The sequence below is a fragment of the Marmota marmota genome, unplaced genomic scaffold (genome assembly GCF_001458135.2).
Source record: "Marmota marmota marmota unplaced genomic scaffold, marMar, whole genome shotgun sequence".
NCBI lineage: Eukaryota > Metazoa > Chordata > Mammalia > Rodentia > Sciuridae > Marmota > Marmota marmota.
In genome coordinates this window covers 6,759,004-6,785,548 of record NW_026000171.1, presented here as the reverse complement: position 1 = coordinate 6,785,548, position 26,545 = coordinate 6,759,004, and the positions used below count along the sequence as shown (strand labels likewise).

The window sequence follows — 26,545 nt, the reverse complement described above, 5'->3', positions numbered from 1 at the left end:
TAAAAAAAAAAAAAAAAAAAAAGCAGCAGCAGCCAGGTTCAGTTGTTCCAGAAGCAGGAGGATCATGAGTTCAAAGCCAGCCTCAGCAATGGAGGGAGGTCCTAAAGAACTCAGCGACCCTGTCTCTAAATAAAATATAGAAAAGGGCTGGGGATGTGGCTTCCTGGTACAAAAAAAAAAAAAAAAAAAAAAAAAGAAGGAGAAGACAATGATGACAAAGGGGGGGGGAACATAAGCACAAGACTGTTTTGGGGTAAAAAAGGTTTCTTCTCTGAAGCCTTTGCCTGAGGCTGGTAAGTAAATACTGAGGTTGAGATCCTAGATGTGAGGGAGGTAGAAGGAGGAAGGGGGAGGGAGAGAGAGACCAGAGAGTCCCTGAGAGGAGCAGTGTGGGCTGAGCTGACAGCTGGAGCAGCTGTTACCACACCAGTGGACAAAGCAGGAAAAACCACTCGGGACTGAAGAATTCCCAGGGTGGCCAAGGTAAGTATATTTTAAGATAATGAGAAGGAAGCTAACTTCCCATCTGCTTTCCTGTCTTCAGGGTCAGGAGTCCTCAACTAGAGAGCAAAAATCTACAGTCAAATAGTGAAAAACAAAATAGGGAAAACTGAAACCCAGGGAAAACCTGAATAAACCTTTTAGTGTCACTTGCTTTTATTGTTTTTAGTTGACTTTAAAAATCCCCAAGTTTAGGGATTGAGGGTGTAGCTTAGTGGCAGAGTGTTTGCCTAGATGCAGGAGGCCCTGGGTTCCATCCTCACTACACACACACACACACACACACACAATCCCTAATAATTCTGGAGGTCATACTGTAAGGGTAAAAGAAATTGAAGTTAAAGCGTAAAAGTTAAAGGGTAAAAGACCGGGTGTTGTAAAAGTTTCTAAGCTGCAAGGTCTGAGTTAAAATGTAAAGGATTAGGTATTGTTAGGTTTCTATGCTACCTGCAAAACCTGAAATTTCTGTAGCTGTTAAGACAATGCTTAGAACCGCCCAGTAAACATTTCCCCTGATTGTCTGGTTGTTTAATAACTGAAGGGGTCTGTGTGGTTGCATGTAGGCCTTGCAGGGCCTGAACCAATCAGTTTGAATGTGTACTCTCCTTAGGAATGACCTATCACTCCAGCCTGACCTGTTCCCGCCAATGAATGAACTAATCATGTTTAGGAGTTGTTGTTCAATTTTCCCGCGCCTCATGATGATTTGTTCTGATGTATACAAAGCCCTCCGCCCTCCCCAAAAAGTGTACTTAAGCAGTGCTCAGCCCCTGCTCGGGGCTCTGGGCTGCTTTCCCTTCTTGAGTGGGCACGGAGCCCCAGCATGCTGGTTCAATAAATCCCCCTTCTGCCAATTGCATGAGTGGTCACTTGGTGGTCTCTTTCTCCGACGTTTCGAGGGACCCTTACAATACAGCTGAGCTATACATTAGTGTCCCATTAGCTTTGCTGTAGATAACACCTCTGACTTGTGGGTTATGATGATAACAGTTGCTTAGGAAGCTTTTCAGGGACTTGAACTTTTTTGGTTAAAACTACCAACTTTTCATTTACTTGGACCTGTGCAGTTTTTTGCTTCTTTGTTTGTTTTTTGAGAAGTGACCTTTTGACATCAGGACCCCAAAACTCCACCCTCAGATTACACTAACCTGCCATTCTTTGAATGGGACACCCTGATTACTTCATCTCCAATCGCCTTTCCCCATGCCTCAGAACACCATGCCACACTTGGCTGCCTTGTGTATAAACTTTCTCATTTGCAAAACTCATTGTTTCAGTGATTAGCAGAGTGAGCAGAAGAAAAAAAATGGGCCTGGTTTGGTCACAAAACTAAAAATAATCATGGCTGAACTTTGTTATGCTAAGTGAAATGAGCTAGGAAGGAAAGGACAAATACTCTGATTCTACTTGTAAGGAGACATCCTAGGTATTCCTGGATACTTCCAGATGTCAAATTGAGAGAGAAAGTAGAATGGTGGTTGCTAGGGGCTAGGGTTGGGGAGTTGGTGTGTAATGGGTACAGAGATTCAGTTGGGGAAGAAAAAAATATTCTGGAGATGAATGGTGGAATGGTGGTGATGGTGGCACCAATGTGAATTTGCCCTATGTCACAGAATTATCAAGTGAAAATGGTTAGAATGTAAATTTTGTGTTACATATATTTTACCACAATTCAGAAAAATAGTTATATACCCTGTTGACTGAGAATCCTGACAAATCTAAAACCTTTAGCTAGACATTTAAAAGTGTGGTGCTTAGGGTTGGCATTGTGGCTCAGTGGTAGCGTGCTCGCCTAGAAAGCATGAGGCCCTGGGTTCGATCCTCAGCACCACATAAAAACAAATAAAGGTATTGTGTCCAACTACAACTAAAAAATAAATTAAAAAAAAGTGCAGTGCTTAACTGGGCTTATTACCTCCTATGAAGTGGCATCCCTTTCTCCACTGAAAAGTCTTAACTGGGCTTCTCCAGAAATCCTCACAATGGCTGATTTTGGACTGTCAGCCAAAGAGTCTCTGAAAAAAGAGTTCAATGTAGATAAACTTCCTATTTTCATGTCGCATTGTTTACTTGGCCACTGGCCAAGAAGATACCAGCACTCCAGGTGCTGGACACCCCCTTACTACACCCCCTTACTAGTTTTTCACAAACATATCCAGTATAGTACTTTGAAGAAATGTGCAAACAAGGCCTCTGGCCTTGAGCTGGGCTTCACAGAGATGTCTACATTTTTAAGATAAGTTACAAATGGACTCCATGGTAATTGCTGGTAGGGGGAGGAAAGAAAAGAGAGAAGCTCTCCCCTTCACAGGTGTTGTCCTTGAAGAGTTAACTTGCCCGGAACAGTGAAAGAAAAAGCTGCTTTTATGTGAACTTCTGAGCCCCTCCCCTTACATGCTGGGTATAAAACTCTGAAACGACCTGAACTCGGGGTTCAGGGGATTAATTGATTACAGCAAAAGCTGTGCCCTCTGAGCCTGGCTGCAGCCAAATAAAACTGTTTCCTGCTATCTTTGGTGCCTGGCCTCGTTTGTCCATACAACATTTTTGGCGATCCAGATGGGACAGAAGAGGTAAGGAAGGCTATTCTGCCTCTCTTGTCTCTGGGGACTGACTTCCCTGGGGCGATGGAGGACAGCAGTCCCCTTGGCTCGCCTAGACCACTTTTGGCCTGAAGGATGATCGACTCACCCAGCGCCTTGGGGCTTCCACCCCGAGCACAAGGAACCCACAGGCAACAGGAACCAGAATTAGGGCTTTGGAGCACTGCCCAGCTGAAAGGTAGGACCCAGGTCCATTTGGTTTTGCAACCCACCTGACTTCCCCTTTGTTGGGTGCAGAGCAGGCTGAACTGTGTTGTCTGCAGGGCAGGCTGAACAGATGTTGGCTGCAAGATAGCCCTTGCACTCAAACCCCCCTCTATCTGGTCCTTTATCACCTGTTTGCCTCAGTCTGAACATTCAACCCCGCTCAAGGCTGAACACTTAACCCCCCCTTGAGCCAACAAGGCAGCTTGCAGACCCAGAGGCCCCATTAGATTTGGGCTATAAAAACTCCCTCCTGCCAGGCCCCCCTCTCTTTTGCTATCTCTCTTGCTTTCTCTGTCTCTCTCCTGCGTGCGCTCCCTCTCTCTCTCTCTCTCTTTCCTTCTTTCTTTTCTCCTCTGTTGCACTGCTGCAATAAAGATCTTTTGGTTGCTCTGAGTGTTGTGGTCACTTTCCTTTCATTTGGTGCCGAAACCTGGGAGAGGGTTAAAACCCACTTTTGGGTCCCTCTTCCTTCGGAAGTGCCACTCACGGGATGGCCTGAACCCATTTTCTTGATCGCCAGAAATCCATGCACCACCGACCTTCAATTGGTGAGTTTCCCCTTCCTGGAGTTCTAAACCCAATGGTGGTGTCAGGAGGATTTGACCGTTGATTGTCCAGCAAACCTCTTTGCCCACCTGCAGGGAGGAAAACACCCCATCACAGCCTTCAAGGCCACGGTGGCCCTCAGGGACTCCTTCCTAGGGCAGAATAGACTCCTGGGTTCAAAATTATTCCCTTCCCTTCCCAGCTGGTAGTTTACCAGCATAGGCTTTGTAGGTCTCCCTCCAAGGAACCTCTGGGAACACATAACAGATAACTGAACATCACAGTCCACCCAGATCTTCACCGTCTCGGTGGCTCTCCTAAAATCCTAGTCCTCACACCTTCAAGACTCAGCCGTCAGAGAGACCCTTACCCTCCCCTTCCTCTCTCTTCCCCTCTCTCTTTACCCTCTTTCCGGCCCTGGGAGTATCCGGCCTCTCCAGGAGGGGTCCCGAAAAGCCTTGGCCAAGGTCTCCCACAGCTCCGGCTCCGGCTCCCTCCAGGACGAGAGCTTCGACTGTCAGGATTTGGTGACGACCAATCTCTGCAGCTCGAACCTGCCACTAAGGCACTCCTGATTTTTGGCTCTAGTGGGGATGCCCCTTTTGCCAATAAATCAGTTTCCCCTACAATGCCTCTTGGATAACCTCAAAACCCTCTCCTTGACACCAGACATAAAACCCCCCAAAATTGATCAAATATAGCACCCAGGCCTGGCCCACTTATCCCTTAGACAACCAAAGCAGATGGCCTCCATTTTGGGTCCCTGGATCCCTCCATTCTAAGGGATCTCTACAATTACTGTGAGAATTCGAAAAAATGGGTAAAAAGCTGCTATATCAAAGCTGAGGAGAGCCCTTGGACCCTATCAGAGATCTGGTGAAAATGGCCTTTAAAGTTGCTTTGTCATCACTGAAAACAGCTTACTAAGAATTGTCCCTTACAGGGTTTTTGGGATATTCACTCCCATCCTCCCCTCTGCTCTACCTGTTCTACTGCTCAAGTTTTCCTTGCTAGGGAAAATCCCAAACCCCTTTCCCATTATTCTTTTACATCTCTCCTTCCTCATTCTCAGATCCACCGGGAGCTGCTCTCAGCCCCGCCTTCCCGTCTTCCCCCTCCCTACCAGGCCCACAGAAAAGTCTTAACTGACCTTCTCCAGAAATCTTCACCACGGCTGATTTTAGGACTTTCAGCAAAAGAATCTCTACAAAAAGTTTAATGTAGATAAACTTCCTATTTTCCTGTTGCCCTGTTTTACTTGGCCACTGGCTGGAAAAATCAGCACTCAAAAAGCTAGACACCCCCTTACTAGTTTTTCACAAAATATGTGAACAAGACCTCTGGCTTTGAGCTGGGGCTTCACAGAGAAGGTTACATTTCTAAGATAAGGAAGTTAACAACTGGGCTCCATGATAACAGCTGTCAGGGGTGGGGAGGGTGGGGGGAAGAGGAGAGAAAGGGAAGAAAAAACTCTCCCCTTCCCAAGTGTCCTTGAATGGTTAACTTGCCCAGAACAGAGAAAAACAAACAAACAAACAAACAAACAAAAAACTGCTTTTTATGAACTTCTGCAGACTGAACTTCTGAGCTCCTTCCCTTACATGTTGGGTAAAAATTCTGAAACAACTAAACTTGGGGTTCAGGGATTAATTGATTACAACAGAAGCTGTGCCTTCTGAATCTGGCTGCAACCAAATTAAACTATTTCCCTATCTTAATTGCTATCTTAGGTGCCTTGCCTTGTCCGTCCCTACAACAGTATAATTCTATATACCTAAACATTGTTCATGTTTTCATGAAATGGTCAACAGATGTGATTAATTGTGTGTTGCAAATAACAAAATATCTCTTATTAAAATTGAATAATTTGCCTAAATTCAGAAATTTACAAGGATTGTTTCAAAGTGTAAATAAAGAAGGAGTTAACAGATAGGAAAGGTGAAATTAGAAGGTTCTAAGTATGGATTTAATAGAAGGAAAATATGTTTCTAGATAAGAGAGTCTATATGATTAAGTAAATAAGAGGGTTTAAGCAAGTGATAACTTCTGTGTTCGCTGGCTATATAGGTTTAAGTAAGTGCTAATGAAGGTCTGTGTATACAACTATGGTTAAACAACAACTGTTATTTTGCAATATTATAATATGTTATTTCTTTAAAAGCTAAACTTGATTAATATAAAAACATTAATAATAATTGTGGTACTATTACTCTTCTTTGTATATTAAATGCATTCATTTTTTCCAGGTATATGTCATTAAGATAGAAGCTTTAAAAAAATTATATCAAGCTGGTGTTCTCCAAAAGATTGCATGGTTATTTTAGGCTTATAAAAATAACATATTGGAGATTTATTTATATCATTTAATGTTCTATAACTGGACCTGTTATCAATAAGATTAATATAAAGTTCTATACACTGGGTACAATTTAAATGTAATATACCGTATTACCTAGTATTCATATGACATCAAGCAACAACATATATAAACTTTATAAAATGATATTTAAAAACAAAGATCAGTTCTATAGTAGAACACTTTACCTAAGATTTATAAATCTTAGCCTTACCTGAGATAAGGCTGTGCTTCCCATCTTACTACATGTCAGAATGACTCCAAAGTAGGCCAGACTTTAGCTAAAGCCCAATACTCTTAATTTAGGGTGAAACTGACTTTGCTGGATGTTTATGATCAAGACTTAAAGTTAAATTAAAATGGCCAAGAAAACCAATATTTGGCTCTGGCCCTCTGAGTCAGTCTGAATCCAGGGAACAGGGAACTTCTCTAAAGAGCTTTGCAACTCTGGGCCACATAACCTCCTGATCAGGGAGATTATTGAGACCACTGGAGAATGAAAAGCCAATCAGTGCACTTGCTGTGAATAGGAGGGTCATTGGAGACAGAAGACATCTCTGATGCTTCCAAGGGAAGCCACATGGTCAAGCAAGACCTGGACCCATCCTAGCGCAAATGGCACTAGCAGAACTAAGAAGCTGCTCTCAAGTTCCCCCACAAGCGACCCCTATGGGAACTCGGATGACTCTTAACAATAGATAGAAACAAAGTCAATTTTGACCAACTTGATCTTAAACACCTACCAAAACCAGTTAAGCCAAAACACAGTCATTCCTGGGAGTAATAAAGGACAAGAACAGCTAGAAAAGAGGAGACAGCAACTAAGCCAACAGGCTCCATGGGGAATGTTCAGTCAAGTATGGCCTTGGCTCCTCCCCCTCACAGGACCCCTATTAGTCCTCTCTATGTTTCTCCTAATAGGACCCTGTCTATTAAATTGCCTACAGAAGTTCATGCAAGATCAGATACACAAATTCACCAACAAGCTGGTCAATCAACTACTTCTTTAAGACTATCAGCCCTGATGCCCAAGATAGAGACCTATGACTCATGATCAACTCCTCTGGCTCCAGAGACTCTGTGCCCATCTAAAACCATCTCTAACCCCTTTTTCCAGTTTTCACAACACCTCTTTCACTTCCTAGGAATGAGAACTACTCTCCAGCACGTCCACTCTGCTTATTCTGTCTGCTCTACAGTATCCCCACAAGGAAGCATCAAACCTAAACTCCCCACACCTCAGATGAGGAGCCACTAGCCAGGCAAAAACTGGTAGATCAACTTCACTCATGTGCCTAGGCACAAAAAGCTTTGCTACCTATTTACTTTGGTTGATACTTTTTCAGGTTGGATAGAAGCCTCCCCTACATCCAGGGAAATTGCTAACAGTGTCACCTCCATTCTCATCCAGCAGATTATTCCCAGGTTCGAACTTCCCACCTCCATCCAGTCAGACAACAATCTGGCCTTCACTTCTCAGGTTGTTCAACTAGTCTCCAAAGGTCTCAACATCATTTGGAGGGTCCACATCTCCTATTAACCCCAATCCTTGGGTAAGGTTGAGAGGCCTAACGGCATTCTCAAGGATCATCTCACTAAACATGCTATTGAACTCAGACTGTCCTGGCCCAATCTTTTGCCATTGGCCCTCACCCAAATTTGGGCAACCCCTTGAGCCCCCTCAGGCCTTAGCCCCTTTGAGCTGTTCTATGGGCGCCTTTCTTAATCATCCAAAGCTTTCCAATCACTCCTTCTCCTCTTGTGTCCTACCTGCCTAATCTCACACTTCTATGCAAACTCCTAAGGGAACATGCAGACTGGTGCCTTCCTGTTCCATTCATCGCCTCAATCCCCGCACAATTACCAACTGAATTGGACCCTCTTCAACTGGGTGACTCAGTCTTTCTTCAGGAACTGCATTCTCAATCTTTGGAACCTCAATGGATGGGACCCCATACAGTCATAGTTACTACCCCAATGGTGGCCAAGCTTTTGGGCCACTCCCCCTGGTACCATGTCTCCCACCTTAAAAAGGCACTTGTTCCAAATGTCCAGTCCTGGACTTCCACCATGCCCACCAAACTCAAAATTTCTTGCCAACCCTCTTCTTCTTTTACTAATCATTATTCTGTCTCAAGTTTTTATCTCAAACCACAGATACCTCTTCTACATCCAAGCGACATGACACCAGGATGACACCACCCACTCTCAGTTTATAGGTCAAGGAGATTGCCCTTCCACTGGATGCAATCAGTCTGTCACCCTTAACATTACTGGATTCAACCAAGCCACCTCCAATACTTCCTAGAGTCCCTGCTACAGGACCAGTGGCTGATACCAAGAATCTCCTCCATCCAGGACTGGTTTGATGCCATTGAGGACTTGTGGCTTCAAGGAACTTTTATGGACTTTACCCCTACCACAGTAGTTGTCTATAGCCACTGAGTGTTATTTCTGGCTGCCCTGGTGTTCTCAGACCTGTCCCCCAAATATTCCTCCACTCCCCCTTCTAGGTCCAACGCCACCCACCATTAAGCAGGAAGTAGCCAGAGGACTTTATGCTGTCCCCTGTGTCACTTAGAAAAACAAAAAGGGAGTAATGTTGGGTGCAGAGCAGGCTGAACTGTGTTGTCTGCAGGGCAGGCTGAACAGATGTTGGCTGCAAGATAGCCCTTGCACTCAAACCCCCCTCTATCTGGTCCTTTATCACCTGTTTGCCTCAGTCTGAACATTCAACCCCGCTCAAGGCTGAACACTTAACTCCCCCTTGAGCCAACAAGGCAGCTTGCAGACCCAGAGGCCCCATTAGATTTGGGCTATAAAAACTCCCTCCTGCCAGGCCCCCCTCTCTTTTGCTATCTCTCTTGCTTTCTCTGTCTCTCTCCTGCGTGCGCTCCCTCTCTCTCTCTCTCTTTCCTTCTTTCTTTTCTCCTCTGTTGCACTGCTGCAATAAAGATCTTTTGGTTGCTCTGAGTGTTGTGGTCACTCTCCTTTCACCCTTCAAGGCCTAAGCTGATGGAAGAGAGGCTTGATCTACCTCTGTGGTCCCGAGTACCCTCCAAAGTGGTTGGAGCTGAAACGGACCTGGGGAATCGCCCGAGTAGTCTCTGTTCGGGGTCAGCGAGCAGATGGGAAACCGTGACTCCCTTTTTGATTGGTTTGGAATTGTTGGTATAGAAATTCTATTCTGGACATGTCTGTGTGAATGAGACGGACAAAGGGAAGGGTTCCGACCCAACCCAAGGGCTGAAGCAAGTGCAGAGCCTGATCCGGGGTTCCGTGGCACCTCATACAGTCTATGGCGGAATTTCACCAACCAATGTCTAGGTGAAATCTCCAGGGGTGTGTGTGGGGGGTTTGATAGCGACCCACAAGGCCAAGAGGGCCCTAAATCCCCGCAAGGGGAATGGCTGGAGATGAATGAAGCAAGTCTTGTCCTAAGTGTGTTTTGTTCTAAGTGTGCGACACCGATGCAGGGTAGAACATGGGAGGCACACTAAGGAAACTAAGCCTTCTGAAATGTGTGTTAGAAACCTTTAGGAAGGTTTTCCTGGTAACCGTGGGGTGAAACTCACTCCACAAAGTTTGCATACTCTGTGAATTAGAATGGCCCACCCAAGATGTGGGCTGGCTACCAGAAGGATCCTTAGATGAGAGAGTCATTGCTGAGGTCCTTTTGATTGTTGTTGGAACCTCTGAACCAATTCTCTTATATTGATTGCTGGCAAGAGATAGTACAGAAACAGCCCCCTTGGTTGAGAGCCTGTCTAGATAGACAGTCCAAGCTGATGTTAGCCAGGAGCATAACGGTCTCTAAGACCCAGCAGAAAGCAGCTAAACAGAAAACCTGACTAGGAAAGACAGGAAAGGGAACAGTTTTCCCCGTGAGCCAGAAGAGGACCCAAGACCTTATGTGCCACTCTACCCAACTTTTCCAAGACCACTGGGACAACAGACTGTCCCCTAGCCCCCTTGTCCTCAGAGGCAACAAATGATGGCCCCCCCAATACTTTCTTTCTTTTTTTTTTTTTTTAGAGAGAGAGAGAGAGAATTTTAATATTTATTTTTTAGTTTTTGGCGGACACAACATCTTTGTTTATATGTGGTGCCGGGGCCGCATGCATGCCAGGCGAGCGTGCTACCGCTTGAGCCACATCCCCAGCCACCCCCCAATACTTTCTATTCCTTCCTCTGTGATGTCCTCAGAGCCAAAGGCTTCCTAGGACCAAAGACTCTTTCACCTCCCAAGATTAAGGTGGGAGATTTGTTCCAAGACTAGAGCCACAACTCAGATGAGAACTCTCCAGATGCCCCTGCAAAGGACTAAAGGGCCTGCTCATGTTGACCAGAGGGAAACACCTGAGGGAGACAAGGCAGTTTTGTGTGCCAGCCTTTCTCTACCATTGAGCTCATAAGCTGGAAAAATCATACTCCCTCCTACACGGAGAAACCCTGGACCATGACTGATCTGATGCAGCCCATTATCCAGACCTAGGTCGGGGCCCCAACAAAGAAGAAGTTCTAAAGATAAAGAGATGTGAAGAAGATCTCATAGAAAGTCTAAAGGAAAAGAAAAAAAAGAGAACAAAGCACAGTCTGTGCTCAAGAGTTAGAAGGAATCAGAGCCAGCCCTGAGCCCTAGCCTAAGCTGAGCGCATCTGCAGACAAACAGAGCTGAGATAAGCCTCCCGCTGCTCCAGCATCTTCCTCTGGAACCCCTTGATAACCCTGAACATTTCTCTCGGCCCCACATCTGCCTAAGGCCCCTCTGCCTTATGAAACTGGCAGCAATAATCAAAAGAGATGTGCCCAACTGACTCAGAGCTAAATGTGCAGGCCACTGCCACTGTTGCCCCTCTCCCTGCCCAGAGGTGCCTGGGGGAGGAGGGGCATCATACAAACATTGCAGCCGCAGTGCAAGTTTGTCAGTGAAGAAATGCACAGGCGCAAGCAACTGGTGATCAATGCAGTCTTTGTGGGACAGACTCAGAGAGCCATTGCCAAAAATTACAATCCTAAAGGACTTTACTGATAAGTGTGCCAGTGAGCTGATTAAGGTGGCCACCACAGTGTTCATTAATGGAAACCCAGAGACTCAAAGACAGGCAGACCAGAAAGATAAAGAGGAGGATGGATCTCCTTACAAACCCAGAGGTCACTCAAAGCGGGGGTCTCACTAGTACAAAGCCAATGGTCCAAATGTTTACAAGAGAAAAAAAAAAAGCGTGGCCAGACAAAAGGGGAAGCCTCCAATGGCCCGTCAGGCAAGCACCCACTGCTATGCTCAAAAGCTAAGACTTGAACAGAGAAGGAGTGAATGTTTTCCCCCAAGACTTTGGCCCCAACCCCTCCTTTCAGTTTCTTCCCACTTGCTCAGAAGTTGATGATTGACGAATATGGCAGGGGTCCGATAGATATGCACAACTGCATCTGATGCACGGGACCCAGCACCTCAGGAGGGCTCAGCTGCTGCAAGTCCCCAAATTAACCAGAAATATATTCATGTTAATACCCGAGAGTAGGCCATAGAGTGCACACTCCAAAGGACATGCCACCCTGGCTCCAAGCCACACTCTGTGAGCCACCAGCAGGAAGGGCCACAAAGCCCCATGCACCAGGCATACTGAACAAAAACACAAGCGGGACAGCTACTATATACAATTAGAGCAGGCTCCCACCTGGCAGGAGGATAAAGCCACGCAGACAAAGAACAACACCTAGGTGGGTACAATGTGGCTGCCACACTGAGACCTGCATGGGACCACACCACTGCCCTCCAACCTTAGCAGAAGGCCCACAGCGAGATTTACATAGATGCCTTTTATACAAATGATGTCCCAGGTCATCAATTTCTGCTAAGATTTACATTAGATTGAAGAGTTGGAGAATCCTAACAGCCAAGATCCTGCACTGGGAGATAACAAAAAAAATTCCTGCATCTTAAAGCACCAGAGGCTCTATGTATGCCTCCCTTCCCTAAATGATAGTTCCTCCCAGGTGCTTGAGTACATCATCTTTGCAACAGCACTGTACTCTAACTTAAAAGTCCACATCTATCAAGGAAAAGTCAAATACCTTGGTTATCATCTGACTCAACAACAGAACAGAACAACCACTGAGCCTCAAAAGAAACAGGAGATCTGCTCAATTCTGGTCCCTTCAACCTGCCATCAGACTAGAGAATTCTTGGGGGCTCCTGGGTTCAGCCATATAGGGATCCCAACTTTCAGTTATGACAAAACCCCTGTATGAAGCCACAAAGGGGGGAGAATGGGATCTTCTAATATGGGGGTCAACTAAGCAGAAGGCCTTTAAGGACATTAAACAAGCACTCACCAGTGCACCTGGATTAGAGCTCCCTGATCTCATAAAGCCTTTCTTTCTGTATGTCCATGATCAGTCTGGAGTGGCTATGGGAGTTTTGACTCAGATGCTGGTTCATGGCAACGTCCAGTGGCCTATTTGTCCAAACAGCTGGACTCTGTAACCCAGGGCTCACCACCTTGTTTATGGGCCCTTGCAGCCACAGCTCTTCTGGTGTTGGAAGCTGATAAACTGGCCATGGGACAAGAACTGTTTGTCAGAGTTCCTCATTCAATTTTGACATTGTTAGAATATAAAGGACACTATTGGTTGACTAATGAATGAATGGTCAAATATCAGGGCATGTTATGTGAAAACCCACGTATCCGTGTTAAGGTCGTCAGAACTCTAAACCCAGCAACTTTGCTGCCCATTGGACCTGGAAAACCTGATCACAAATGTATTGAGGTCATGGATGAAGTGTTCTCCAGCAGACCTAACAGACCAGCCTCTCAAGGACGCTGATGCAGAGTACTTCACAGATGGAAGCAGTTTTATAAAAGGTGAGGTATGTTTTGCTGGATATGCAATGGTCACTCTGGACTCCACTGTTAAGGCAGAACCTCTCCCTCAGGGAACTTCAAACTTATTGCTTTGATTCAAGCACCTCAGTTGACAGCAGGAGTCTGTGTGGATATTTACATAGACTCAAAATATGCGTTCACTACCTTTCATGTTCATAGGGCCTTATGTAGGCTAATTAACTCAGAAGAGAAAAAAAAGGGGGGGGGCATGATGTATGGGCAAGAAATTCTTAACTTTTGGATGCACTGTGGGCTCCCAGGAAGGTTGTGATTATATATTGCCAAGGTCATCAAAAGGGAAACACTGTGGTTTCTCAGGGCACCCAGAGAACTGACAGAGAAGCCAGGTTAGCTGTCTGCATGAAACGGGAAGAAAATCCAGTCCCAGGTTTAAATGCTGCCCTTCTGCCTGGCCGACTAGCTAACAGAATGGGAGCCAACATATTCCCAACATGAAAGTAAGTGATTTAAGACTGAAGAAGAAAATTTTCTCCCAGGTGGATGGTGGAGATTTTCTGATGGCTGGAATAGACATCCAGGAGATTCTAGCCCCAGCCTTTATCAGGCAGTTTCAGGAAAACATGTTGGACATACAACACTTGAGACAGTTCTAAGTCAACATTTCTATGTCCCCCGGCTCACAAGCAACACCTGGATGATCTGCAAACAATGTGAGGTTTGTGCTCACAACAATTCTTGTCAGGGGCCAGAGCTCCCACCAGGAATCCAAACTATAGGAGGAGCACCTTTTGAAGACTTGGAAGTAAACTTCACTGAACTGCCACGCTCACAGGGCTATAAGTAACTTTTGGTTTTGTGTGTTCATACTCTGACTAGGTAGAAGCCTTTCTTACCTGCAGTAAAAAGGCTAGGGAGATACTAGGATGCTTCTCTGGGAAATTAATCCCAGATTTGGTGTCCCAATAACTATTGGCTCAGACAATGGGCCAGCTTTTGGGCAGAAGTGATACAATTACTGACCAAGAGTTTAAACATCAGATGGAAGTTACATACTGCATATAGGCTGCAGAGTTCTGGTAAAGTTAAAAGGATGGGCTGTGTAAGGAGTAAGCTGTGTCAGGAGACTCTCTTGGGTAAGCTGTGTCAGGAGACTCACTTACATTGTGATGAACTTCTCCCTGTTACACTGTTGAGGATTAGATCCACTTACACTAGGAGGACTGGATTCTTTTCTTTTGAGATAATGTACGTGAGGCCCCCCTTTTATTAGGGGACTACAGGGAGACTTAAGAGAGATACGAAAACTAATCCTGAAATGACAGTTTCAGGTCTTAGGGAAAACTTTACAGGTTCTCAACCAATGAGTTAGAAAAAAATTGCCAGTAAGTTTGGCCACAGGTGCATACTCTTTCAAGCCTGGAGATCAAGTCTGGGTCAAAGAATGAAATATTCAACCCCTGAACTTCTTTGGAAGGGCCCTTTCACTGTTATTTTATCTACCCCAACTGCAGTAAAGTTTGCAGAGATAGGTCCCTGGATTCACTACACCAGACTCACGCCTGCAGCTGAGGACTGGGAGTGCTCTCCAGATGCTGCTACACCCTTGAAGCTGACCATCCTGAAGAAAAAGGAGCACCAGAGAAGCTTGAGGATCAGAAGGACAACAGCCCTGCTCCAGTCACTCCAGAAGCTGACTGGTCTACACACGGCCGAAGCTTGAGGAGACTACGGCTCTGTTTCAGCCACACAGGAGGGACTGGCTGATCAATGCACAGTGAAAGATAAACTTCCCACCAGGACTAATGAACTCTTTCAACCTCTAAGATAGTTCTTATACTATAATTCATTGCCACCCCTTGCTTCTAGATATATACGTAATTCTCTGTTTGGTTTTTTGCTACTGGTTAAAAATAACTCCTACTGACTGGACTCTGGGTAACAAAACTTCACTTATACTTTTTTATCTTGCTTATATAAGTTTTCTAGGATTTGTTTGGTGTTATTAGTTTGGCTTTGTTAGTTTATGCTGTTTAACCTATGTTAGCCAAAATGTTAGTCTATTATTTAGTTTGGTTTCCTTTGATAACCTTAAAGGATTCTGCCCTACTCCTATTCCAACCATAGAGATCATGTGAACTATGTGTTAAGACAATCCACTATAACTAAGAGGTGGTAAAACATATATTTAGGACCTGTCCTGCCAGAGGAATGCAATGGATGAATGACTTTTTGGAAAGGAAAAAGAGGTCCATTGGAAAGAAACTTGATTTAGGAGGTCACCAATCTTGGGATGAAGGTAACTGGCCACCCAGAGGATTATTGCCACATATGGTCCCACTACCTGGGCACAAAATGGCAGTTGGAGCTATAGAACTCCTATTTACATGTTAAACAGAATTATTCACTTACAAGCTGTACTAGAAATTATTATTAATCAGACTGCCACAGCTTTTGACCTCCTAGCCACACAACAGACCAGATGCGAATGGCTAACTATCAAAACCACTTGGCATTAGATTACCTACTGGCTGAGGAAAAAGAAATATGTGGAGAGTTCAAAAGCTCAGATTGTTGCATGGATGACAATAGACAAACAATTAAGAATATAGCCATCAACACAAGAGAACTAGCACATGTGCTAGTTCATACCTAGAAGGGCATTAAAGTTTGGGTCCCAAACATGCTTTTAGGAGATGTTTTTCAACTCTTGGTAGATTTAAAAGCTTAACTGGTGTAGTGGGTATTCTGTTTGGCTCCACTGTGCATTAAAACTATTGGGTCCACTATAGAAGCTGCTGTTGAGGGTGACAACAACTAAGGTTTTGGCATTATATAAGGCTTTAAGCCAAGATGATGGTAATGATGCTCTTAAATTTAAAGGATTAAATTATGGAGAGCATCATTAAAGGGGGGAATTGAAGTGGCACCCCCTTTCTCCACTGAAAAGTCTTAACTGGGCTTCTCCAGAAATCCTCACCATAGCTGATTTGGGGACTGTCAGCCAAAGAGTCTCTGAAAAAGAGTTCAGTGTAGATAAACTTCCTATTTTCATGTCGCACTGTTTACTTGGCCACTGGCCAAGAAGATACCAGCACTCCAGGTGCTGGACACCCCCTTACTAGTTTTTCACAAACATATCCAGTATAGTACTTTGAAGAAATGTGCAAACAAGGCCTCTGGCCTTGAGCTGGGCTTCACAGAGATGTCTACATTTTTAAGATAAGTTACAAATGGGCTCCATGGTAATAGCTGGCAGGGGGAGGAAAGAAAGGAGAGAAGAAGCTCTCCTCTTCTCAGGTGTTGTCCTTGAAGAGTTAACTTGCCCGGAACAGTGAAAGAAAAAGCTGCTTTTATGTGAGCCTCTGCAGACTGTGAACTTCTGAGCCCCTCCCCTTACATGCTGGGTATAAAACTCTGAAACTACCTGAACTTGGGGTTCAGGGGATTAATTGATTACAGCAAAAGCTGTGCCCTCTGAGCCTGGCTGTAGCCAAATTAAACTGTTTCCTGCTATCTTCGGTGCCTTGCCTCCTTTGTCCCTACAACACCTCATTTTCTTAAACTAAACTCTCCTTTATTCTTTCTTTCTATAAATTTTCAACCAAAAGCATGACAGATATCTTGTGACACACTCTTATATATTTAAAAGCACCTAAAAACAGCAACAGAACCCAACCATATTAAGTGATGAAGGCATCAAGTCTCAGATTTTCTCATGTCATGGAAATAAAACTCTCTTGTCCAATAAAATGATCTTATTCTCTGTGCTGGCCAAGTGAGAAAAGTTGCTATTGTGAGAGCCACAAAAACACATGCTTACTTCAATATTTCGACCTGAGAACAGGCATAGCATTTTATAAATAATTCATGCTATAAAAAAACAAAACAAAACAAAACACACACACACACACATACAAAAACAAAAAAAGGGGCTGGAGATGTGGCTCAAGCGGTAGCGCGCTCGCCTGGCATGCGTGCGGCCCGGGTTTGATCCTCAGCACCACATACAAACAAAGATGTTGTATCTGCCGAATACTAAATAATAAATATTAAAAAAATTCTCTCTCTCTTTAAAAAAAACCAAAAAAACAAAAACAACCGAACAAAAAGCAACACAATGTCATCACAGGAAACCTTCAGCCACCTTCTTCCATCCAAAGCTATCCCCTGCTAAACTTCAGGTGGATGGTGTTTATTGCTTTTTTGACCTTTTAACCAGAATCCTACCTGAATATCTTTCCAAAGATTGGGTCACAATCTGTGAGAGTGAGCTTATCTTGAGTTCTGGGCCTTAGGGAGAGTCCTGGTCTTTGGAGTTTGAATAGAACTAGGGCAGAGGGACTCTGGTATCTTGAGGAGATATTGCAACTGCCTTTCTCCAGCCAAGTACAGGTTTTGTAACTCTTCGTAGCCAATGACCCAATCACTGCTAGCCCCAACTCAGATCAACCCACTTTTTTCTATTCTTGCTTTTGAAACAGTCTGGGTGAGAGCCAAGGTGTCCCATGGCCAAGTCACTCTATATGGCCTCTGCTAGTGAGAGGAGCCTTCCAGTCCGCCCTGAGTGGCCTCATGAAATCAGCACCTGGGGTGGAATGGCCTGGAAATGCAATTGCTGTGGAACTCAGAGGAGGGAACTGAAATGTGATATTCATTGGGAAGCTTAGCTTAAAAAAAAAAAAATCCCTGATCTGGCTTGATCCTTGTCTAAGAAGTCCTCTTATTTCAATTGGAACTCATCTGACTGGTAAATATGAGCTCTGGCTTAGAGAGGACAGGAACGCGGAGAAGTAGACCATTATAATGGGGTAAATGATTTGAATCCGTTACACATTTTCATCATCATTATTATTATTCCCCTCAAATAAACTCTAATAAGTTGCTAGATATGTTACAAGCTGCTGCTGGGATACAGCCCTTTCACAGACCACAGATCCCTCAATATAATTTTTTTTTTTTTCTGGTGAAAAACAAGAAGACTAATTCTAGACCTGCCCACCACACCCCACAACAACCATGCTGGGGATTGAACCTAGGGCCTCACCATGCCAAGCTACACCCCCAGAGCCTGCTAGAATCTGACATGTCTCCCAAAGCTCAGACCATGAGCAATAAATAGTTGGCTTCTCCCACACTCTAATCTGACTCACTTTCTGGAAGAATTTGGAGAGGTGAGCGCTAATGTCACACCACTTTCTTTCTTTCTTTTTTAAGAGAGAGAAGAAAGAGAGAAAATTTTAATATTTATTTTTCAGTTTTCGGTGGACACAACATCTTTATTTTATTTTTATGTGGTGCTGAGGATCGAACCCAGCGCCCCACGCATGCCAGGCAAGCGCGTTACCACTTGAGCCACATCCCCAGCCCTGTCACACCACTTTCTGAGGCCAAGAATCGGATGAGGCAGGGAAACAGGCTTCTTGAAGGAGAGAGAATAAACCCGGAGAGTGGGCTCTGAGACCTTTTATTGCTTTCCCTGGAGGCATCTGGAAAATGTCTTCACTTGGGAGGAAACACGTCAGCCCCTTCTCCTCACCGGCCTCTCTGCTTTAATGGTACCGTTTTTCCTTTCCTTCCTTCCTTCCTTCCTTCCTTCCTTCCTTCCTTCCTTCCTTCCTTTCTTTCTTTCTTTCTTTCTTTCTTTTTGGCAGTGGGGGGTGGGTACTGGGGATTGAACCCAGTGGTGCTTTACCATTGATTACATCTGAAGCCCTTTTTATTTTTATTAAAGTTTTAAGTTGCTAAGTTGGCCAGGTTGGCCTTGAACTTGTGATCCTCCTGCCTCAGCCTCCTAAGTAGCTGGGATCATTGGTCTGTGCCACTGCTCCCGGCTTCATGGTACCTGCTTTCATGTTTTCACTACATGGGGTTGCTAGAGTTTGGATGCTGAATGGCTCCCAAACCTACGTGATAGTCACCAAGGCGGCACTATCAGGAAGTGGTGGAATCTTTAAGGACCTTCTAGTGAAGTCCCTTAGTCACTGAGGGATGCCCTTGAAGGGGATTGTGGGACCCTGGCCTTGAGCTGAGCAGTTTGCTCTGCCACCCCACACTGCCACTAGAGTCCTAAAAGCAATAAGTCTGGCCCATCATGGACTGGAAACTCCAAAAACCAAAGTACACCTTTTCTTATTTTATAAGTCGATCATTTCAGGTATTTGTCATAGTGGCAAGCAGCAGTTCTCCACAATGCCCCTTAGGCTGGCACCCCTCCCCCTCACTCATTTATCTCATTCGAAAGGACTTAAGTGTAAGTTTCTCACTTCAACTGTGTTAGGGGAAAAAAAACATTATTTTTCCAATATGAAGTTGTTGATGTGTTCCCAAAAGATGCCACACACTGTGTTCTGAGTCATGAGTTTCCTGGAGCCTGGTGAAAGGTCAGCCTTGTGACCGGGGCTTTGTGATTATACCTTGGCAAATGCAGTTCTCCTTTTATTTACCCTGTGATTGATGTCTTAATCTTGAAGTTGGAACAGAATAACTTTTCCCTGAGATTCAGATCAATTTATATTTTTCACCTTAATTTTTTTAAATCAGTTCAACCAAACAGAATTGTTTCTCCTCCAATTGCTTTTTTTCTAGGTTTTTCTTTTTTCTTTTTGTACCAGAGATTGAAAACAGTGGCATTTAACTATTGAGCCACATCTCCAGCCCTTTTTATATTTTGAGACTGGGTCTTGCTAAGTTGCTTAGGGCCTTGCTAAATTACTAAGGTTGGGGCTGAGGTTGTGGCTCAGTGGTAGAGCGTTCACCTAGCACATGCGAGGCCCTGGGTTCGATCCTCAGCACCACATAAAAACAAATCAACAAAATAAAGGTATTGTGTATANCATACACACACACACACACACACATATATATATATATATATATATATAAATTGCTGAGGTTGGCTTTGAACATGCAGTCTTCCTGTCTCAGGTTTCAGAGTTCCTGGGATTATAGTTGTGTGCCATCATGTCTGGCTTTTTTCTACTTCTTAAAGCTAGGTAGTCACAGAGCCCACGTTTCCACCAGGTGCTGCATAAGTTCACAGTGTGGATGAGAAACACATCAGCAACTGCAGCCTAAGTCCCATTGCTGAAACTCAGGTACCCAGGGCCTGGCAGTTCTTCCAGCATTTTTTTTACTTGTTTTTTACCTGGTTTTCCTGCCTAGGAAGTATGCTGCCTATAGTGCCATGTCTGCACAAAACTGGCTCCTTTAAGTGTCCTCTACAATTTTTTTTTTTTTTTGCACTGAGGATTTCACCCAGGGGTTCTTTACCACTGAGCTACATCCCCAGCCCTTTTTATTGTTTACTTTGAGTCAGGGTCTCACTAAATTACTGATGGTCTCACCAAGTTGCTGAGGGTGGCCTCAAACTTGTGATCCTCCTGCCTCAGCCTCCTGAGCTGCTGGGATTACAGGCATGTGCTGTGTCTGGCTCTCCTCTACAATTTTGTGTGTTCCTTGTGAGGCTGTCAAACTTGACCTATTACTTTTCCATCCCCAGATAATAATGTGTGGAGATGGGTCAATCAGAGGCCTCCAGTCTGCCTAGCTATGGTGATTATTTCAGGGATAGGTATAGACCCCATACCAGCCCAGTCAGAATTCTTCTTAGAGTTTTTTTTTTTTTCCTTAAAATAAAGTTTCCTAGAAAGATGGCCTTTGCCCATTAGGGCTGCTAAGCTTGGAGAAAGTGAGACAGGGACAACTAATAGCCATCTTGCCCTTGGCAGCAGAGTCCCCCCCCACACACACACACACCATGCAGTATGAACTAAGCAAATACAAGCAAAGTTCAGAGATAGTGTGGTGGATTGGATGGATCATTCTCAGCTCTTCAGTCCTTCCCTGTGTGTGTCTCTGTGTGTGTGTTTCTATCTTTATACCCTTTGCCATATGACTTTGTAGTGTCTGCCATTAACGTAAATGGAATTCACATCCCTGCCCCTTAACTCTGGATTTGGCTTCATGACTTGGCTGATCAGTGTGATATGAAGATATACATATTTTTAGTTTTCATTCACAGTTCCTGCCTCATAGTACCTCCCCCAAGGGAGGCCATAGAAAGGCCACAGAACAGTCAAGTCTCTTCTCACTCCGTGGGTCCTATCTCATACCCCGGAAGTAGGAATGCTGCACAGAGAGGCCAAGAAGAACACACAGTTCTTGCTGGGTTTCCCCACCTGGGCTATGAGCATTCGTGTCTCTGTAATAGAGGCTCCATGAAAACCCCGAAGGACAGGGTTTTGAGAGCTTTCCAGATAGCTGAGTGTGTGGAGCTGCCTAGAGGGTAGGGCACTTGAATAGAGAATGGAAGATCGAAGCTCCTTCCCTCATCTCTTGCCCTGTTCATCTTTTCATCTGTATCCTTTGTAATATCCTTTACAATAGACTAATTGTTATGGTTTGGATGTGAGGTGCCCCCAAAAGCTCACATGTGAGACAATGCAAGAAGAAATGATTGAGTTAGGAGAGCCTTAACTCAATCCATGAATTAGTCACTGGATGGGATTGAGTGATAACTGAAGGCAGATAGGGTATGGCTGGAGTCGGTGGGCATTGGGGGCATGGCTTTGGGGTATATATTTGTATTTGGCAAGTGGACATCTCTCTCTGCTTCTGATCATCATGTGAGCTGTTTCCCTCTGCCACATTCTTCTGCCATGATGTTCAACCTCACCTGGACCCCTGAGGAATGGAGCTTGCTGTCTATGGATTGAGACCTCTGAAACTGTGAGCTCCCAAATAAACTTTTCCCCCTCTTCAGTTGTTCTGTTTGGGTCTTTAAGTCACAGCAGGGAAAAAGCTGACTAAAACACTAATAAATGTAAGCAAGTATTTCCTTGAGTTCTGAAAGCTGCTCAAGCAAATTAATCAAACCCAGGGGAGGGTTGTGAGAACCCTCATTTATAGCTGTTTCATCAGAAGCACAGGTAAAACAACCTGAGTCTTGTTGATTGGCATCAAGTGGTGGGGAGGCAATCTTGAGACTGATCCTCAACCTCTAGGATCTCCAGGTGGATAATATCAGAACCAAACTGGATTAGAGGACACCCAGCTGGTACCTGCTGCAGAATTACTTGATGGGTTGGATGTGAGAGAAAATCCAATACACCTGGTGTTAGAAGTGGTCTGTACTGTAAGCATACTATGGAAAGAACTAAGTTTGAGTTGTATCCTCAGAGCAGTGTACCAGTTCTTTTTTTGGTACTGGGGATTGAACCCAGGGTGCTTTACCACCGAGTCCTAGCTCTTTTCTTTCTTCTTCTTTTTTTTTTTTTTCTGAGGCAGTTTTTTGCTAAGTTGCCGAGGGCTTTGCTAAGTTGCTAAGGCTGACCTCAAACTTGTGATCCCCCTGCCTCAGGCGCCCAAATTGCTGGGATTACAGGTGTGCATCACTGTGCCTGGCCAGAGTACCAGTTTTAAGATGAGACCTTAAGAGTTTCCACTAACTATTTTGAACCTTCTATATTCTGCCGTGAAAAGAACTAGCTAGGCATGGTGGTTCATGCCTAAAATCCCAATGAGTTAAGGGGCTGAGGCTAGAACAACTTAGTGAGACTCTGTCTCAAAATAAACAATTTAAAGGGCTTGGGGATGCAGTTTGGTGATAAAGCACCCCTGTATTCAGTCCCTGATACAAAAACAAAACAAAACAAAACAACTACAACTGCAACTAAAAAACATGCCCAAGTAGTTGCTCATCTTTCTGCCTGGTTTCAGGAGAAAGACATTGAGCAGATCTGTAGCTAACCTGAAATCTGGAGTCCAGCTGAGCCCAGCCAAGCCCAAATGTTTGTCACTGTAGTGACAAATGTGTATTTTAAAATTTATATTTTTATAAATGTATATTTTAAAATTTAATCAATAATATAAACAACACAAATTGAGATTTTGAAGTTACTTGTCATACAGCATTGAGATTTTGGTGCTTCTTGTTACACAGCATGAATAAAGCAAAGTTGAATTGAGAAAAGAGTTATGATCATATAATTTAAATCCTGGATCTCATGACATCCAAAGTCAAATTTCTGTTATTAGGAACTAAACATGTCCTCACCAATGCAAAAAACTTTTCTAAACTCCTGGGAAGTAGTCATAATACCTTACTAGTTCTTAACAATTCCCTTCTTCCCTAATACTGGCTCTGCATGACTCCTGAGGTTCTTCTATAAATGCTCAGATCACCAGCATTTATACTGTTGCCACAGCCTGGCTTTTAATCTCAACCCAAATCCAATACTCTTACCAAACTGCCAAATAGGCCACCTGATCCTCATTCTCAGGATGACATCTGCCCTAACTATAACTGAACTTGCCATAACCTCTGAATGCTGAACTTTTCAGGTCCAGCCTCTATCTGGGTTTCTTCCTTCAGTTCCTTTGGTCTACTTAGTATTTGTGTACAGTACTGGCCACAAGCCTATGTATCTCAAACAGAACTCATTCCTATTATGACAATATTAATAAAGTAAATATCAGACAACCAACACAAGAAAAAAAATTTCTCGTAAATCTACTTCAAATGGACTTTGACATTACTTCAAATAGAATGTTCTAATCTAGTCCTGAATTCTATTCTGGAGTTATACTATTAGGGACAGATAATCTGAAAATGTGGATCATAAAAAGTATATATGTATATTTCTATGTTATATGTATATATTATACATACATTTTTCATATATACATATATACATTTGTATTTATAAAACATAAAAGTATAAATACATGTATGCTATATTCACATGAAAATATATTTAAATATATGCATGCTATTTTATAATTTTTATAAATGTTTATTTTAAAATTTAATCAATAATATAAACAACACAAATTGTATAACAACCCTAGTTACAATCTAGACTTTATCATTATTATGATTTTGTCACATGTGCTTTTTTTTGTCACTGAAAATGCCTTTAACTGCCATTCTTGGTCCTATTCCCTCTCCTGCTTCAACCCACAAGTTGATGTTTTTTCTTTTTAGTTCCAACAAAAGTCGTTTTACTCTTCTTGTTATTTTGCAGCTTGTTTTTAGTCCACATGTTTTGTTTGGCTTCATCAAAATGGGGTCTCACTATGTGGCCCAGAATGGCTTCGAACTCCTGGCCTCAAGGGATCCTCCTCCCTCAGCCTCCTGAGTGGCTGGATTACAGGTGTATGCCTTCACTTCTGGCTGTAATTTACCATTTTAAAGTTTATATACAGTTAAGTGTTTTTAGTATTTCTATGAGATAGTGCAAATATCACCAGCATCTAACTTTAGAACACTTTTATCACCCCCCACTAAAGAAACACCATATGGGTTAGCAGTCATTCTCCATTTCCTTCTTACCCCATTCCCTAGCAACAACTAATATACTTTCTGTCTCTGTCTCTATGGATTTGCCTATTCTGGACATTTCCTATAAATGGAGCCAAACCATCATATGTGGCCTTTTATCTCTGACTTCTTAGCATAAAATTTTCAAGGTCCATCCACGTTGTAACATGCATTAGTACTTTGTTCATTTTTATGGCTAATACATTTAGTTTCCCCATTTATCAGTTGATGGGTATTTGTATTCACTGTGGGGCTCTTATGAATGATGTTGCAATGAACATGCATGTATGTGTTTTTGTGTGAACATATAATTCTCTTGGAAATATATATATATATATATTTCCAAGAGAATTATATGTTCACACAAAAACACATACATGCATGTTCATTGCAACATCATTCATAAGAGCCCCACAGTGAATACAAATACCCATCAACTGATAAATGGGGAAACTAAATGTATTAGCCATAAAAATGAACAAAGTACTAATGCATGTTACAACGTGGATGGACCTTGAAAATTTTATGCTAAGAAGTCAGAGATAAAAGGCCACATATGATGGTTTGGCTCCATTTATAGGAAATGTCCAGAATAGGCAAATCCATAGAGACAGAGACAGAAAGTATATTAGTTGTTGCTAGGGAATGGGGTAAGAAGGAAATGGAGAATGACTGCTAACCCATATGGTGTTTCTTTAGTGGGGGGTGATAAAAGTGTTCTAAAGTTAGATGCTGGTGATATTTGCACTATCTCATAGAAATACTAAAAACACTTAACTGTATATAAACTTTAAAATGGTAAATTACAGCCAGAAGTGAAGGCATACACCTGTAATCCAGCCACTCAGGAGGCTGAGGGAGGAGGATCCCTTGAGGCCAGGAGTTCGAAGCCATTCTGGGCCACATAGTGAGACCCCATTTTGATGAAGCCAAACAAAACATGTGGACTAAAAACAAGCTGCAAAATAACAAGAAGAGTAAAACGACTTTTGTTGGAACTAAAAAGAAAAAACATCAACTTGTGGGTTGAAGCAGGAGAGGGAATAGGACCAAGAATGGCAGTTAAAGGCATTTTCAGTGACAAAAAAAAGCACATGTGACAAAATCATAATAATGATAAAGTCTAGATTGTAACTAGGGTTGTTATACAATTTGTGTTGTTTATATTATTGATTAAATTTTAAAATAAACATTTATAAAAATTATAAAATAGCATGCATATATTTAAATATATTTTCATGTGAATATAGCATACATGTATTTATACTTTTATGTTTTATAAATACAAATGTATATATGTATATATGAAAAATGTATGTATAATATATACATATAACATAGAAATATACATATATACTTTTTATGATCCACATTTTCAGATTATCTGTCCCTAATAGTATAACTCCAGAATAGAATTCAGGACTAGATTAGAACATTCTATTTGAAGTAATGTCAAAGTCCATTTGAAGTAGATTTACGAGAAATNAAAACAAAAATAAAAATGAAAAATAAATATTTTATAAGTGAAACAATGGTTGCATGCTCTTTTGTAATTGTTTTATTTCAAAAAAATGTTTCAAGTTCATTCATGCTAATACATGTAGTTGTTGATCTTAATTTTCACTGCTTGGCATTCTATTGAATAAATATATAGCACCCTATTTATCCATATTTTTTCCCCTAGGCTTTTTTCTTTTTTGGCACTGTGAATTTAACCCAGGAGTGCTTAACCACTGACACACATCTCCAGTCCTTTTTACTTTTTATTTTGAGATAGATTCTCACCAAGTTGCTTGGGCCCTCAATAAATTGCTGAGATTGGCCTCAAACTTCTGATCCTCCTGCCTCAGCCTCCCAAATTGCTGGGATTACAGGTGTGTGCTACTGTGTCCTAGCCTGCTAGGCCTAGGCCTCTGCTATAATAAACCAACTTAAGGTTTTTTTGGTGCTGGAGATTGAACTCAGGGTTTCATGAATGCTAGGCAAGGAAAGCACTGAGCTATATCCCTAGCCTTACTAGTCTTTGTTTAATTGAAAATGTCTTTATTTTGCTTGTACTCTTTTTTTTTTTGAGGGGGTGTTTACAGGAGATTGAACTCAGGGGCACTCAACCACTGAGCCACATCCCCAGCCCTATTTTGTATTTTATTTAGAGACAGGGTCT

The 26,545-nt window shown here is 43.0% G+C and overlaps 3 long non-coding RNA genes across 3 annotated transcripts in view; 2 read left to right on the top strand and 1 right to left on the bottom strand.

Moving 5' to 3' along the window:
- LOC107155014 overlaps positions 1-17,422 on the bottom strand; it is a 77,424-nt gene extending 60,002 nt beyond the window's left edge. The window contains exon 1 of the long non-coding RNA XR_001505136.2: positions 17,289-17,422. This is a non-coding gene — a long non-coding RNA (uncharacterized LOC107155014). The remainder of the gene's footprint in view (positions 1-17,288) is intronic.
- Positions 3,632-8,882, top strand: LOC125611897. Its single transcript, XR_007342142.1, has 3 exons — positions 3,632-3,859; positions 7,628-7,766; positions 8,352-8,882. It is a non-coding gene; the product is annotated as an uncharacterized LOC125611897 (long non-coding RNA).
- LOC125611898 lies at positions 5,640-6,364 on the top strand. The gene is made up of 2 exons (XR_007342143.1): positions 5,640-5,883; positions 5,925-6,364. It is a non-coding gene; the product is annotated as an uncharacterized LOC125611898 (long non-coding RNA).
- Positions 17,423-26,545: the final 9,123 nt, after the last annotated feature.